The 16,070-nt window shown below is 43.7% G+C and overlaps 2 long non-coding RNA genes across 3 annotated transcripts in view; one reads left to right on the forward strand and one right to left on the reverse strand.

Moving 5' to 3' along the window:
- The window catches only part of LOC123362881, a 74,281-nt gene that overhangs the window by 15,550 nt on the left and 42,661 nt on the right, over positions 1–16,070 (reverse strand). The window lies entirely within an intron of this gene.
- Positions 531–12,817, forward strand: LOC123362879. Its single transcript, XR_006576615.1, has 4 exons — positions 531–658; positions 4,030–4,101; positions 8,446–8,558; positions 9,255–12,817. It is a non-coding gene; the product is annotated as an uncharacterized LOC123362879 (long non-coding RNA).

Here is a 16,070-nt window from a genome sequence, read left to right on the forward strand (position 1 = left end):
TTATTAAAAAGATTTTGAACATTTTGCAGACAATTTCAGTTGAAGAATATTATGGACATTACAATTTCAGTTGAAGAAAACAGTGGGCTGTATTATTTCCTTTGATAATGTTAGCTATTGCATCGTATCACCACAGTCACTGGAAACTCAGCTATTAATGGAAGCTAGAACACAGAGTGGTGGCTTGTTATTCTGCTAAAGGGCACTGTAACTGGGAGAGCTGACTCAGGAAGTATCTCAGCACCCTGTCACTCAAATCCCTGCCAGTTTATGGTAATTGAGCTCTGATTGAAAGACAGGCAGTTGGCAGAGGAGGCCAATTAATTGAGCGGAGCTACAACTGAGACGTTAATTGGTTGGAAGTATCCCCAGCACCTACGACTATATAAGTAAACCAGACATCACTGCTGGGAAGAGAGCTTGATGGAAGGCAGTAGTAGGCAGGATGGGCTCCTGCACCTGTACCCTTCCCCAGGAGCAAGTGGGGGAAACTGGCTACTGATTGTCAATATAATAAAAGCATTGTGGTGGATAAGAGTGGTTCTGGTCAGTGGCTGAGGTTGCAGAGGACTCTCAGGGGACCACCCCATGACAGGCATCTAATGAACATCAGTCATCACCTGAAGTGCATCAATATCTAAGCATGGTTGTGTTAAGGGTGAGTTTGTTAGTTTAAAATTGATTCCTACATATCAGTTTCACATCACTTTTACAGAGAAGGACTGTTTCCCTTAACCCCAGTACCTCCCTCTAGCTGTTGTCACATCCACTCAGGAGTCTCCATTTTGGTGTCATTTCCCAAGATAATGTTAATTTATGAAGCCTGCTTCCAAAGACCCAACTAGTAGCAACCTAGACACTGCAGTATCATTGAAAACAAGTTATCCATATCCATTTAATATATAGTACTGAAATAACAAAAGCTGCAACAACGAAATGAAAGGTTTTGTGAGAATGTATTTCCTTTCAAAATGAGAAATGGCATAGTGCAAAAAACCATTTGCTTCACAATGCAAGGCGCCTCATGTGCAAAATCATAGGTTTAGAATTGTTCAGCCAATCAAGCAATAGGATTGGCTGAACATCCCTGAGTGCTTTTATAATTTAGGTCATAAGGTTTAATTAGCATATTACAGTTTGGGTAAATGAACAGTACGGAGATGCCAAAACCTAAAATCCTAAAAATAGTAGCACATAAATCTTCCTGCTGTGGTGCACACATGCAGCTGTAAGATAACTGATGGACTGAAAATGCTGCCTGAGTATAGCATTAGGATTCTAAACAGTAGAGGAACTCCACTAAACAAATTTCATAGGTCAGCAGAAATTTATCTGGTTTCTTTTGTGGCTGTAACTCGCTCCTTGCCAGCTAAACCACATAAAGGAGCAAAGGAAGCAATGAGTGCAAGGTAAAGCAAAGGGAAGGGAGTGACATGAAAAAGAAACTTAAGGTGATTTTTTTAAAAGAGATGTATACAAAAGGTACAGTACTTTGAAACTACACTGCTTCTTGAGAAAGAGAAGATGAAAAACAAAAGAACAGCAATAACTAGTATATGGGGGCCGGGAGGGCAGATGATGTCCTGTGTTTCATTTCACTGTGTTTTCTGAGGTATTCTCTCAAATACAAATTCTTAACCCTTCTCAATACAGTGGACATAGTAGTTCTACTCAAAGAGAAGTGGAACATAAAGCCGAACAGTGCATTCCTTCAGCCGTCATTCTGACAGTTTTTAGAACACCACCCAAAACAAATGTTTTCTTAAGAAAAAGGATATCAGGTTGGACTAGCAAATCTCTCTCTCTCTGTCTCTGGGCCTTGGCTCCATCTGAATAGTGCTAGCCCAACTTTCTGTCTTCCCGTCAATGCTACTGACGGTATTGCCAATACTATGCATTCAAAAAATCATGAGACTGTCTTTTAAAATAATGATGTAAGGGCTAGTAGACCTAGAGCAGAGGTGGCAAACCTGAGCCTGAGAAGGAGCCAGGATTTACCAATGTACATTGCCAAAGAGCCACAGTAATACATCAGCATCCCCCCATCAGCTCCCCCCCTCCACTGCTCCCAGTACCTCCCACCCACCGGCAGCCCCACCGATCAGCTGTTGTGGCATGCAGGAGGTCCGGTTGGGTGAAGGAGCGACGGCACGGTAGGGTCAGAGGAGGGCGCAAGAAGGAGTGGAGTTGGGGCAGGGCCTGTGGCAGAGTCAGGGGTTGAGCAGTGAGCATCCCCCGGCACATTGGAAAGTTGGCGCCTGTAGCTCCAGCCCCAGAGTTGGTGCTATACAAGGAGCTGTATATTAACTTCTGAAGAGCCGCATGTGGCTCCAGAGCCACAGGTTGGCCAGCCCTGACCTAGAGGGATGGAAAACTCAGCTCTCTGTGTAGGGGACAAAGAGAACAACCAGCTCTGGCCAGTCTCATTTACATGAATTCCACCTTCAGAATGTTGATGCTTTGGTTGGAATTTATTTATATATTCATGTGCTAAAGAGATAATAGATTATTACCATTAGTATACTTATGAAAGAGCATAGGAATTGTGTAGGATAGGCCTGGGAGTGAGGGGCAGCCTAAGAATATGGTACTAGACTTTGGTTGGATAACAAAATGCAAGTTCTATACATGAGATTAGTTTGAGGTTTTGATCAGAAGTGCTAAACAGAAGTATAGGGCCATGGTTTCAGGGGCGGCTCCAGGTCCCAGCACACCAAGCGCATGCTTGGGGCTGCATGCCGCGGGGGGCACTCTGCTGGTCGCCGGGAGGGCGGCAGGCAGGCTGCCTTCGGCGGCATACCTGCAGAGGGTCCGCTGGTCCCGCAGCTCCGGTGGACCTCCCACAGGCGTGCCTGCGGAGGGTCCACTGGAGCCGCGGGACCGGCGACCGGCAGAGCACCCCCAGCGGCATGCCGCCATGCTTGGGGCAGCGGAATGTCTAGAGCCACCCCTGCATGGTTTGGGTGCGTTTCCTATCTTGAAGTTGTGGCCTGTATGGAGTTAATTGACTAGACTAGCAGTGCTGCAGGCTTTGCAATGAGGATTAACTAGAGCAGTGATGGCAGTAACAGAGCTGAGCTGAGCTGACTTTGCAGTGAGAACCAGCTGGACTATCAGCAATGTAGAGCTGACTGCACAGCAACCCGACAGATGGTGGCAGTCTTAAATTGACTTTGTAGTGCCTCAGAGAGGTGTAGCCTCCCGCATCAATGGGTCCACTATGCTAAAATGCTGAGGGGGCCTTGATTACCCACAGGAGCACCCTCTGCTCTGGTACAGCAACCCCAGTCTTGGCCTGGTATGTAGCAGAGACCTGAGGGGAGAGTGGGGGGACCTGGAGAGAGACCCTGCCCCACACTCTCACCACCACGGCAGCTCATTTCCTGCAGGGCTGGGCCCAGCTCCCTGAAACCTGACACGTGGGGTCACAGCCCCTCAAACGTCTGGCCCAGTCACCCTCTGTTGTGACGGAGGAGTGGCCAGGCCAAACCTGTGAGGCACTGCAACCCCTTGCACCAGGTTACACCACCTAAAGCAGAGAGCAAGGCACAGCCCTGCAGCACAGGACCCACTGCTGTAGGGTGAGTACAGGGCAGGCTCACTCTCCAACCACCCCCTGTGGCCTCCCCTCCACACCAAGCCAGGAGAAACATATGTTTGCCAGTTCTTGCACTCTTGCTTTAATAATTTCTGTGGGTGCAACTGAGCCATGAACCCACATTACCACCACCCCTGCAGCACGTGGCCAGCAGAAACGGAGCTACTTTCACAAAACGGCACAATCTGACAAAGCAGTTCTCTCTGGATTGGAGGAGACCTACCTTTCAATTACAACTGAGACCAATTGGAGAACTACTGACACTAACTGATGAACTAAGAGTAACACTGGTTTTAGCGGGGTGGCTGCCATCACATGGACAATTAATATTACCTGGGACTGACCAACTTCCTGATGCACTTATTTGAGATCCTAATTTTCTTGCATGTAAACAGATGTACTAAGTTTTCATGTTTCCCTTTTTTGCCAAGCATAAAGATATTGTGGATCCATATTCCCGTGGCCTCCTGAGTGCTTGTGAAGGGGAAGAACCACCTGGAAAGGTAAGCAGGGAAGTTTCACTTTAATTTCCCAGAGCCAACAGTAGGGCTCTGAGTGGGGACTTAAGCCACAGTTTCTTTTACTTTAGAGAAGGACTTCTGGACAGAGTGAACTCAGCTCGTGTTGCTGCCATTGGCAGCTAGCAAAAGGGATAATATGAGAATTCTTTTTTTAAAATGGTAAACTTGGAGTTCTTATACAAGTCTTCTGGCTCTTGAGCCTGTAGGTTTCTCATGGTTGCAGAGTTAACACTTTTATTTATGAAAGCTAAAGATCTGGCATAATTACACAACTCTTCAGGCTTCAGCTCCTAGAAATAGAAGAGACACACCAAACACCATAGGACTTACAAGAGTTGGCAACGCTATAGTTGGGTAATGCACACTGTCACAAATTCCTGAAGCGGATCAGGGGGTTTCTGCACCAATTTTAACAGAGAGCAAGAAAAACTGGGTCTTAGATAACCTTTTCTTAAGAAAACATTTCTTTCGGCTAATGTTCTGAAAAGTACCACAGCGATTACTGTAGAAAGCAGTTGGTGAAGGGTTAAGCCAAGTGAAGCATGTGCAGTTGGGTTCAGTCACTGATCAGGCCTATCTGCTCTCTATCAAAAGAGAAGGAAGAGGGGAGCAGAGGGGCCTTTTGGTTGGCTGGAAGGTGGGGGAAGGCTGTTCTTTTGCTTGAATCCCATGGGTAAGGGACAGAACTTTTATTTTAAAGCTTTGGCTGAATCCTAGTAGAAATAAAAGGGCATTGGGCATTTATCTAAACTGTTGTTTTACCATAGGAAGGACAGTTCAGGTGGGAATTTTTGGTTGTGTCCCCAAAAGACTTTAGATGTAGGCCGTTTGCACCTTAAGGGAAGGAGAGTCCTTCTAGTGACAGGCCATTAACATATTCTTTCAGGGGCTAAATGGAATCTAAGGCTTTGTCTATAGCAGCATGTTTGTTGCCAAAACTTTGTTGGTCAGGAGTCTTAAAAGTTTCACCAACAAAAACACAGGTGTGGACTGCACTATGTCAGCAGGAGATGCTTTCCCACCGACATAGCTACCGCCACTCATTGGGGGTGGTTTAATTATGCCAGTGGGAGAGTTCTCTCCCGCTGGCATAGAACGGCTATGCAGGACACCTTATAGTGGCGCACTGCAATGGTACAGCTGTGCCTCTGTAAGTCCCATAATGTAGACATAGCCTAAGAGAGGATTGTCACAGTTCAAGGCAATTGCACCTGTATTCTTCCTAGGTGTCCAGCAAGGATACCCACTCTTAGGCTTCCTGCTCCTCAGCCATCACCTCTCTTGGGTGGAGACATCTCTCTCTCTCTCTCCCCTGATTGGGGTATTTTGAGGCTGCCCAGCTCCCTGCCTGAATTCCCCAGAAAAGCCAGACTTCCTAAGCAGGCCTGCTTTACTTTTTTTCCTCAGATACAGTAAATGGTGTAATTGACACAGTTCGGTCACCACACTGCTCTTTCTAAATAAGCACATTCATTCTTAAAGAAAAGCATTGTAGGGAAAACATTAAAACGATGAAAAACCTACACACATTCTAATAAGCTTGCCAGAGATCACCCCAACTCCACTGAGGGCTCTGGCTGGTGAACAGCCCTTCAAACCTCACCCAGGGGGTGTTCTGTGGTTCCCCAGTCCATAACAGCTTTGGTTCAAAACCAGTACACTCATAAATATATGAGTCCCTCTTTTATGCACTTTGGGCCTTTTGGTCCTGAGAACAGGTCATTTGAATAGCCAGGTCCCCAGTCTAGGGCAAAGCTTCAAAAGATTAGGTTCAAAGGTGGGCATTTGCATTCCCCTCCTTTCACATAATTTCTAGGAAACCTATTCAACTAACAGTTTGTTTTTGTCTTAGCCACTTGTTTAAAAGAGTCTTTTAAAGCTCATAACATTTCCCCAGGCTTACATTAGTTAAGTATCCTAGACAAGTTACATACAACCTCAATAACACAAAGATATTTGCATTTTTAATGCAATGAGCTCCTAAAATACTTAATGCAATAAGGTTTGTCCAGGATATTACAGGAAATTGCCATATCTGTCACAGTGATCTCTAGAAAATTATAGATACATCTCTTATTCATTTTGTGAAATTGTGCCCACAAACAATGTTTTATTTCTATGGAAAGCAAAGGAGTAAAGTTATAAAACTGCAAATACAAAGTCCTTCTTTCCTATTGTTAAGGGGAAATAAAGGTTGACAGCCATTCCTATTAAAATATATTATCCGCAGCTCGCTAATACAATCAGTTGATAAGCCTTATTCTCCCATAAGGCCATGCCTACATGGGAAAGCTGATGCGCATAGCTATAGTTGAATGGAAGTCGCCCCCATCAGGCATAAGAACTTGAGCAGGTTTAAAGTTGCAGAATTTCCTCCCCAGTCTTCCATTGGGAGTGGAATCTAGCCCTGACAGAAGAAGCTGAGGATGTCAGTTGCCCTGCTTCTACTCTGCTGCCTGCATCACTGATTCTTCCAGGTGGACTCCTCCAAAAGGGATTGTGAGCCTCAGGCTGTATCAGTTTATGCCATTTTCTTCCATGGATCTGTGGGAGATTATAGAGGAGCACAGGTCCCTCCACTTGCACAGGCTTACAGCCTCCTCTGTCCTTTGTACCCAAACAGAGATTTAAAAAAAAAACCAAGAAAATCTAATAGTTACTTTGAAAATGCCATTGTTACTTGCTGTTGTGCTCTCATTCCTAGGGCCTCACCCTTTTATGTGTGTGTGCGTGTAAAATGTATCCACTGAGGAATAACCAAATCATGGTGAGGGTGGAGTCATTCATAAGATCACTGAGCTCAGTTCTTTCCTGTAGGTGTGTCTTCATTTCCTCCTAAACCTTCACAGCTATAAGACTACTAATTGCTCTCTGGCCTAACAGACATTCTTCATGACTTTAACATTTAAAAGAGATTGGGTTAGTGCCCTTTGTGTAATTAGTTTCTGAACAGAAAGGAGACATTTCAGAAAGAGGGAAGGGGAGGAAAGGAGGTCGGAGATTAAATGTGGCATGAGGGACAGTGGATGGGGGGGTTATATTGTTTCCTCTCTCTCTCCCTGTTTTTGATGGCCGGTTATTTCCCTAAACTGTAAGGTATATATGAGTCTTGACGACATAATACATCCAATTATTCATTAGCAATATCCTACTGCATTCCTCTACAATTGTATGAAAGGGATTAATTGTCTGTATTAAATCACGAGGGACTTTATTTTTACAGAGATAAGCTTTCCCATCTTGTGCACCTTGTCTGCATCCTGTTAAAGAAGAGTACCTACTGTGGGGAAAAGAAAGGAGGGATGATGGGTCTTCTGCCTCTCCACCTCCTAATAGTCTTTAGGAATTCATTTGAATCATCATCAATAGCAACAGAAGGGGGGCTACCCAACTTTGATCCACCAACCCTCAGTAGTGAGCTCTTCCGGTTATATGCGCAGTTAGCTAGTGTCAAAGCAAAAGAAACATTAATATTTAAAGAACAGTAACAGCACAGAAAAAAACAGTTGAGATATCAGTGATCCCTACTAGCCACACCAAGGGGATTTGAGTGCATTCTGACCCTCACAAGAGGTGCTCACTCTGGCCTCCATCTTGCAAAGAGTTATGCCCGTGCTTAATGCTATACACAGTGACTGGTCCCATTGACTTCACAGGGAATACTCCCAGTGCATAAAGGTAAGCATGTGTGTGAATTTGCAGGCTTGAGGCCAATATTGCAAGATCAGGGTCTTGCACCTAAATCTGTATCTAGATATTTAAAGTGGGTAGTTTTACTACTGAAGTTTGAGAAATTCATGCTATTTGGTGTGAAGTCATTTTAGAATGATCCATTATCTTAAAACAAATTTGTATTTTTTCTAGTTTCATACATTGCATTTGTCACATGCACTTATTGAACATTATCTTTTTAATCCAAACCTTATACCTAAGGACTAGATCCTGCAAAGGGATCCATGTGAGTAGACATTTTGTTTAATTTTTTGTGTGTTTTTATTTTTACTTAATTGCCTTTTTTACATAATTGTATTTAATATATTTATAGGTTTCAGAGTAGCAGCCGTGTTAGTCTGTATCCGCAAATATATTTATAGGCACTTACTAAATTGACTCTGTGTAATGTCTCTTTTTAGAAGGCTGTACACATTAGTTAATGCTATTAAAATATACTCCAAGTAAAACCACAGCAGCTTAATTGATGGATATTGTTTGTTAATTTGTAACCAAACTTGTGCATAAAATAGTTCTTGGCACTTATCATCCAATGAGCTCAAAGCATTTTACAGAAATAGGTAAATCTCATTCTCCCTCTTTTTATATATGAAGAGATTGAGACACAGAGTAATGAAGAGACCTTCCCAAGACAAGTGAGTGGCAGAGCCAAGAATAGAATCTACAGCACCCTGTTCCATACCCATTCCAAGGAGCCCTATCTAACGGTAACTGTACAGATATATGTGTCAGCAAACAAGCTGCCAATTAATTGTATCTTGGTTTGAATGATTGGCAATTAGGTCTGGTAAAAAAAAATTTACTGTTTTTCCACAGAAAATTGACTTTTTGCCTAAATGAAATATGTTGTGACGTGTCTTTCTGTGGAAACTTTCACATTGTTTAACTAAACATAAAGGCCTGAAATCCAAAATATTTCTGTTCACAACATCTATCTATCTATATCTGTATAAACACACACACTCTTATAGAAGTGGTAGTTAGATTGACTCATGTCCCCAAACTCATGACCCATTCTCCTCTATGGGTTGAGCTTCCCAGCTGGACTTCATGTCCCATGAAGCACTGTGGCCCTGGGACTTCTGCAATGTACTATATTTCCTCACCAAAAAGGGGAAACCATGGTGCAGAATGGGAGGTGTAGTCCAGCCAGGGTGACAGAGAATGAGAGCATGAGGCACAGCAGAAGAATTTCCAAATCAAATTTTTCAGGTTTCAGCTTAAATATTACAGGCTTTATTTGTATTTTTAGTGGTAGGGTTTTTTTTGCCAAAACATCAAAAATCTTCCATGGGAAAACCCTTTTTCTAATCAACTTTAGTAATAATATTTTTAAAACAACTATGCTGTTTTTTTGAAACTTATTAAAGTACATGCTTCTGTTATTTTATATTGCTCATTAGGCGACAAAATGAATAATGAGGAATACTTCAGAAACAACAGTGACATTGCCCAAATGCCAGGAAAAAGAGGGACATATGGAGAATTCAAGAACAACTGAAAACACACAGGGAAAACAAAAAAGGGAGACCCTCTGTAATACAAAGCCGCTGGATTAAACACTTGACAAAGGTGCAGGGGGAAACCATGAAAAAGTCCCTTGCCTTTTGTTTTAAAAAACAGTGTGCATTCATTCTTATCAGTGATGGATGATTTGATGTGTTATGAAGTCAAAGAAACATCAACAGAGCATGAAACAAGGCATCAGTGCCGGGGTGAAAAAAACTGACCCAGCGCTCTGCTTTTCAAAGAATGGTAAATGATAAAATGGAGGCAAAGGTTACTTTTTCTCAGCCTCCTGACAGACCACACTTTGTCTTGAATTTCCTCTAAAAACACCTGCATTATTATATCCATTAAGAAAATACTCAAAGGGTCCTGAGGTAACAAATGATATGAGATAGGGGACCCTGAGCCAGGTGTACAAAGGAATATTTCTAGAGTTGATATTACAACTTTGCTGAAGACTTACGGGAATTGCCTCAGGGTGTTGTCATGTCAGCAAAGCAACTAGTACAGAGACATAAATGAAGGCAGCCCCATTCAACTTTATATAGAAAAGATTTCGACCCTCATCGCTGTATATATTGTGTAAAGGAAATTGCTGGTATTCCGACAGTCTATGACATTCCTTTTTTGTGCCTCTCCAGAAGAAATGGGAAAGGAAGAAATTTGTTCTCTGAGGAGAGGAATTAGTTTTCATGATGATTTAATTAAAATAATGCACAAAGCCTTGTAAACTGGCAACACAATTCATAAACATAGATTAAGTAACACTCCCTATCCTAGGGCCTGATCCTAAACACCTTGAAGCCAAATAAACTGCTACAATCTAAGGGATTGATTCTGCAAGGTGCTGAGTACCCTCAACTCCCACTGAAATCAATGTGAGGTAAAAGTACTCAGTACCTCATGGAATCAGGCTGTTTGTCTAGTCTGTCTTACACTCTACAAGACAGGAGACATCAATTCAAGCAAGGGAGATTGGGATAGATATTGGTAAGGCTAAAAATGCAGGCAGGATTCCTGGAAGAACTGTGTATTAGAGAACTTCTTTTCTCTTTACTGTTTTTTTAATTTATTTTAACTGTATCACATCAATAAAAAATATTGATTCATCTTGATAAACAAGAATAGGGAAAGAGAGAGAAGGAAAGGATCTTAGACCCCAAAGCTTGTCAATAAAGAGATGTCAAAAGTATTCCAGGAAAACACTGTCAATGTTGAAAACTTCTAAAGAACTCAAGGACAATGCAACCATCAAAAAGAATCTCTTCTTAAGACACAACACCACAGGAGTCTCATAAGAATATATTTTGCATCATGATTAAGAAATTTCCATAGAGGAGAAAATAGCCTGTCAATAATATATTCTGAAATTAGACAAGCAATAAGTGTACTTAATACAATCAGACAAAGAGCTATATCCTCCCACCCTTACTTAAATTTAATAGCACCTTACTCAGCAAGTAACTCCATCAAAGTGAGTGGGATGATTTGCAGAGAAAGGTGCTACTCGGTTTAAGTAAAGGTGGCAGAATCTGGCCCAAAATGTTTGACTACTCTTTTAGGGCTACATTTTGATACCAGAGCTCATGTTAGTAGCAGTAATAGTCCATCACTGACAATGATAATATTGTCGCTATTCTCATATTGGCTATGCATATAACTTTGAAGTCCTTACCCTGATACACAGTCAGCCGCACTGAGGGCATGAGAAGTCCACATCCATGATGTTTGACGATGCAGTTCTGTGAGGCCTTTCACATGCACCCTGGAGACGATTTCATCAATCCCACTCGAACCTGTTGCATGCTAATTTTGTCAGAGACTGACAGTGAGCCCTGTTCTGAGCCATTTGAGATTGATGCCAGAGCACTGGAGACTGCTCTTCAAGTTATCTCTGAAGCACTTATATGGACAATGCTTCTTTCTTTTGCCCTGCCTCAACTCCCCATACAGGATCTGTTTCGGGAAGTGATGGTCTTCTGTTCTGATGACAAGTCCAGTTCACCTAAATTGTGTTCTCAGTAGCATTTCCTTGATTCTGGTTGTGTTTGCTCTCTCAAGGACCTTAATATTCATCACTCTGCCCTGCCAGCAAACACTCATTATTGAGTGGCGAGAACACATGTGAAATTGCTCAAGCTGTTTAATATGCTGTCTGTAAAAAGTCCATGTCTCAGAAACATACAGGGGAGATGTTGGGACCACTTCACTGTAGATCTTCAGTTTGGTGGAGAGAAAAATGTTATGCTGGTTAAGGACTTTTGTTTGGAGTCAGCCTGGCTGGCTTTACAAATTCTGGAGGCAATTTCCTTATCAAGGGGACCATTACTAGATATAGTACTGCCCAAATACTTTAACTGATCCACATTTTTCAGCTGTGTGCCTTGGATGGAGATGGCTGTCACTGGGGCATTGGAATGAGATGCTGGTTGGAACAAGATCTCTGTCTTCCCGAGACTGGTGATAAGGCTAAAGAGCTGGGATGCTTCATAAAATCTATCAAGGATGACCTGAAGGTTATTATGTCTATGGACCATCAAGGCACAGTCATCTACAAAAGTGCCTCGACGAGAAATCTCTGCAGCATCTTGGTCTTAGCATTACGTCTTCAAGATCAAAGAGAGCCATCGAGTCAGCAGCAAGTCCCCTGATCCAAGTCCCTTGTGGCATGGCTGAGGACACAGGCAAAGAAAAGTTGAACAACACTGGAGCAAGTATGCAGCCTTGCTTCACTCCATTCAAGATTTCAGTGTTGAATAGAACCTTACCCCACTACAAGTGCAACTGAAATCGACTGGGCTACTTGTGGAGTACCATGCTGCCAGTCTGAGTAAGGGTATCAGAATGTGCTCTTTAATCATCTAAATATCATTATGGGCTAGATGATGGGACCTTACTCCATGAGTAATCTCATTGGAGTCAGTGGAACTACTCATGGAGTACAGTGCTATTCAACACGACAGTGTTAGAATCTGGCCTTTTATAAATAAATTCCATGCTAGAGCCAACTTACATTGTCCTCCTATTTTACTTCCCATTATTATTCAAATTTCACCAAAATAGTTAATGTTACCCCTGCTATAGGAAGCACAGAATCAAACATAGCCTCAGCATGTGAAACGTTAAGGTCATCATTACCACCATTAACATCTGCTTTTAAAAAATAGTCCTTCAGAAATTCCCACCCACATAACTAACAACAGTTATCTTTGCAGGGGTTAGCTCTTTTCTAGGCAAGCCTGTTCACCACCCTGGAAGACCATGAGAATATTAATAGAAAAAATGGTCTGTTCATTAAGAATCAGATTCTGCCACTCTTCATAATGCTGAGTAGCACTTTAGACACTGTTCCACAAAGATAGTCAGTTCCTAAACCCAAGACTTAGGCAACTAAGTCCTAGTTTTGGCCCCACTGTGATCCACACAACTTCCACTGAATCTGGTATACACTAAACTCACTTGGTAACTAAGTTTTTAGGGTAAAAGTTCCATAGGTGCATAAGTTCTTGCCTCTAGGTATGTGCACTGCTACCTTCTGCTTGGTGTCCAGAGGCCTATCTCCCACCTAACCCACAGAGCAATTCACAAACTGGTGGAAGATAGGCCTCTGTCCACCTATCTTCAGAGGCTTATGCTCCAAGGCTGGCTACTGGATAGGGTCTTATTCAAAATCTGTCCAGTGTAGGAAGAGGTGCTGGTGTTCACCTTCTAGCTTTAAACCCAGTGGTTAATGCACTTACCTGGGATGGGTGAGACCCACATTCCTTCTCTGCCTCTGCCTGATGAGGAGAAAGGGTCTGAACAGAGGTTCTCTTCTTGGCCCCATGACTCTTTAAGTATCTATACACAGTGGAACTGTTGTTAGGCCAGAAAAAGAGAGAGAATGACTTTGTAGTCAGATGATTAGGGCTCCCACCTGGAAGGTGGGAGACCTAGGGTCCAATCACTCTTTCATTGTTTATCCACAGTGGAACAGCATTAATAGGAGAGACTGAAGCCTGGTCTACACTAAGCATTTAAACCAGTTTTAGGAGCGTAAAACCGATTTAACGCCACACCCGTCCACACTGAGAGGCCCTTTATATCAATATAAAGGACTCTTTAAATCGATTTCTGTACTCCTCCCTAACGAGAGGAGTAGCGCTAGTATCGGAATTACCATATCGGATTAGGGTTAGTGTGGCCGCAGATCGACGGTATTGGCCTCCGGGTGGTATCCCACAGTGCACCACTGACCGCTCTGGACAGCAATCTGAACTCGGATGCAGTGGCCAGGTAGACAGGAAAAGCCCCGCGAACTTTTGAATATTTCCTGTTTGCCCAGCGTGGAGCTCCGATCAGCACGTGTGGCGATGCAGTTAAAAATCAAAATAAAGAAAGAGCTCCAGCATGGACCATGTGGATGTGATTGCTGTAAGGGCAGGCAAATCTGTTCTATCAGCGCTCCATTACAGAAAACGAAATTCACAATCATTTTTTAAAAATCTCCAGACAGACGCCAGAGCAGGGACTCAGTGCACTGCTGCGTGACAAGCATAACGGAAAGCCAAAGAATCAAATGGACGCTCATGGACTGGAGGACTCAAGCTATCCCACAGTTCCTGCAGTCTCCGAAAAGCATTTGCATTCTTTCTTAGCTGAGCTCCAAATGCTTCTAGGGTCAAACACAGTGTCCGCGGTGGGTCAGGGCATAGCTCGGCAATTTATGCACCCCCCACCCACCCCCAGAAGTGAAAGGGAAAACAATCCTCTCTTGACTCTTTTACATGTCACCCCATCTTTACTGAATGCTGCAGATAGACGCGATGCTGCAGCACTCAACACCAACATCCTTGCTCCCCACCACCCCATGGGTGGCTGATGGCACAATATGGCTGATATCCATTGTCATCATCAGCCTATTGGCACATGGAGCAGTGCAAAAGGACTGGTAACCATGCTGACTAGCATCAATTAGGTTGATCAAGGGCGCCTGCTCCTAATTTTTCCTGGTAGATGGTGCAGTATGGCTGGTAACTGTCTTCATCATAGCAACAGAGGGCTGAGCTCCATCAGCCCCCACCCTTCATGTGTAAAGATAAGATTCAATTACCCCTGGACTAGCAGAGGGATGCTGGGCTCCTCTCCTCCACACTCCTTAATGTCCTGTCTGGACTATCATAGCAGCTGGAGGCTGCCCTCCACTTATTTCTCACTAACAAGTCACTGTGTCTTATTCCTGCATTCTTTATTACTTCATCACACAAGTGGGGGGACAATGCTACGGTAGCCCAGGAAGGCTGGGGGAAGAACGGAATCAACAGGTGGGGTTGTTGCATAGCATGTGAATAGCATACAGCTCATAATTTCTGCAGGATCTGACACAGAGCAGCTGTGCTCTCTGGTTCTATGATACAGTGGTTCTCTAGTACACTTGCCCATATTCTAGGCAAGACTGATTCTATTTTTAGATACCAGAAAGGAGGGATTGACTCAGGGAGTCATTCCCAATTTTGGCTTTTGCGCCCCTGGCTGATCTCAGCCAGGGGCACTTATGACAGCAGCAAATGGTGTAGTGCAAAAGGACTGGTAGCCATGATCATCTTATTACCAATTTATGGTATGGTAGATGGTACAGTATGGCTGGTAACAATCTCTGCTGTCATGCAAAAGCAAAAGCATGCTGCTGTGTAGCGCTGCTGAATCGCCTCTGTGAGCAGCATCTAGTACACATACGGTGACAGTCACAAAAGGCAAAACAGGCTCCATGATTGCCATGCTATGGCATCTGCCAGGGCAATCCAGGGAAAAAAGGCACAAAATGCTTGTCTGCCGTTGCTTTCCCAGAGGAAGGAGTGACTGACGACATTTACCCAGAACCACCCGCGACAATGATTTTTGCCCCATCAGGCACTGGGATCTCAACCCGGAAATTCCAAGGGGCGGGGGAGGCTGCGGGAACTATGGGATAGCTGCAGAATAGCTACCCACAGTGCAATGCTCCAGAAATCGACGCTAGCCTCGGACCGTGGACGCACACCACCGATTTAATGTGTTTAGTGTGGCCGCGCGCACTCGATTTTATACAATCTGTTTTGCTAAACCGGTTTATGTAAATTCGGAATAATCGCGTAGTGTAGACGTACCCTGAGGGATTCCCTCATCAGAACATCATGCAGCTCAGAGCTCTCTCCTGAGAGGTGGGAGACTCCTGTTCAATCCTTTCTCCTGCTCAGGCAAAGAAGGGAATTGAACTTGGGTCTCCCACATCATAGGTGAGTGTTCTGAACACTGAGTTAAAAGTTAAAACATGGACTGCTCCCACTCTGGCAATTTTGTGGGGAGTGAGGCAACCACCTAACTCATTGCCACAAGAAACTGCTTAGCCAGTTCCTGAGTCTAGGAGCTGGGGTCCTGTTTGTGGATTGCTAAGCAGAGATAGGTACCCCTCGCTGTGAGAAGGACAGGGCTTAGGACACCCCCATCTGGTTGGTATCTCCCAATGACTAGTTTAGGCAGCTCCCTCTCCCCCAATATGCTAGCTTTTGTAGATCTCATTCCAAGGTGGCACCTATTCACTGCGCAGTGAGCCGAGTCACCTGACTCTGGCTTTGTGGATGGCAGTGTTGCTCCTGTGATAACTTTTAGGTGCCATATTTCTCAGCATTGCAGTGCCTAGGTTCTTTTGTGGATCTGGGCCTTACTTCACTAGAAGTCCCCACTGATTTACC

This window comes from Mauremys mutica, chromosome 2 (genome assembly GCF_020497125.1).
Source record: "Mauremys mutica isolate MM-2020 ecotype Southern chromosome 2, ASM2049712v1, whole genome shotgun sequence".
Classification (NCBI taxonomy): Eukaryota; Metazoa; Chordata; order Testudines; family Geoemydidae; genus Mauremys; species Mauremys mutica.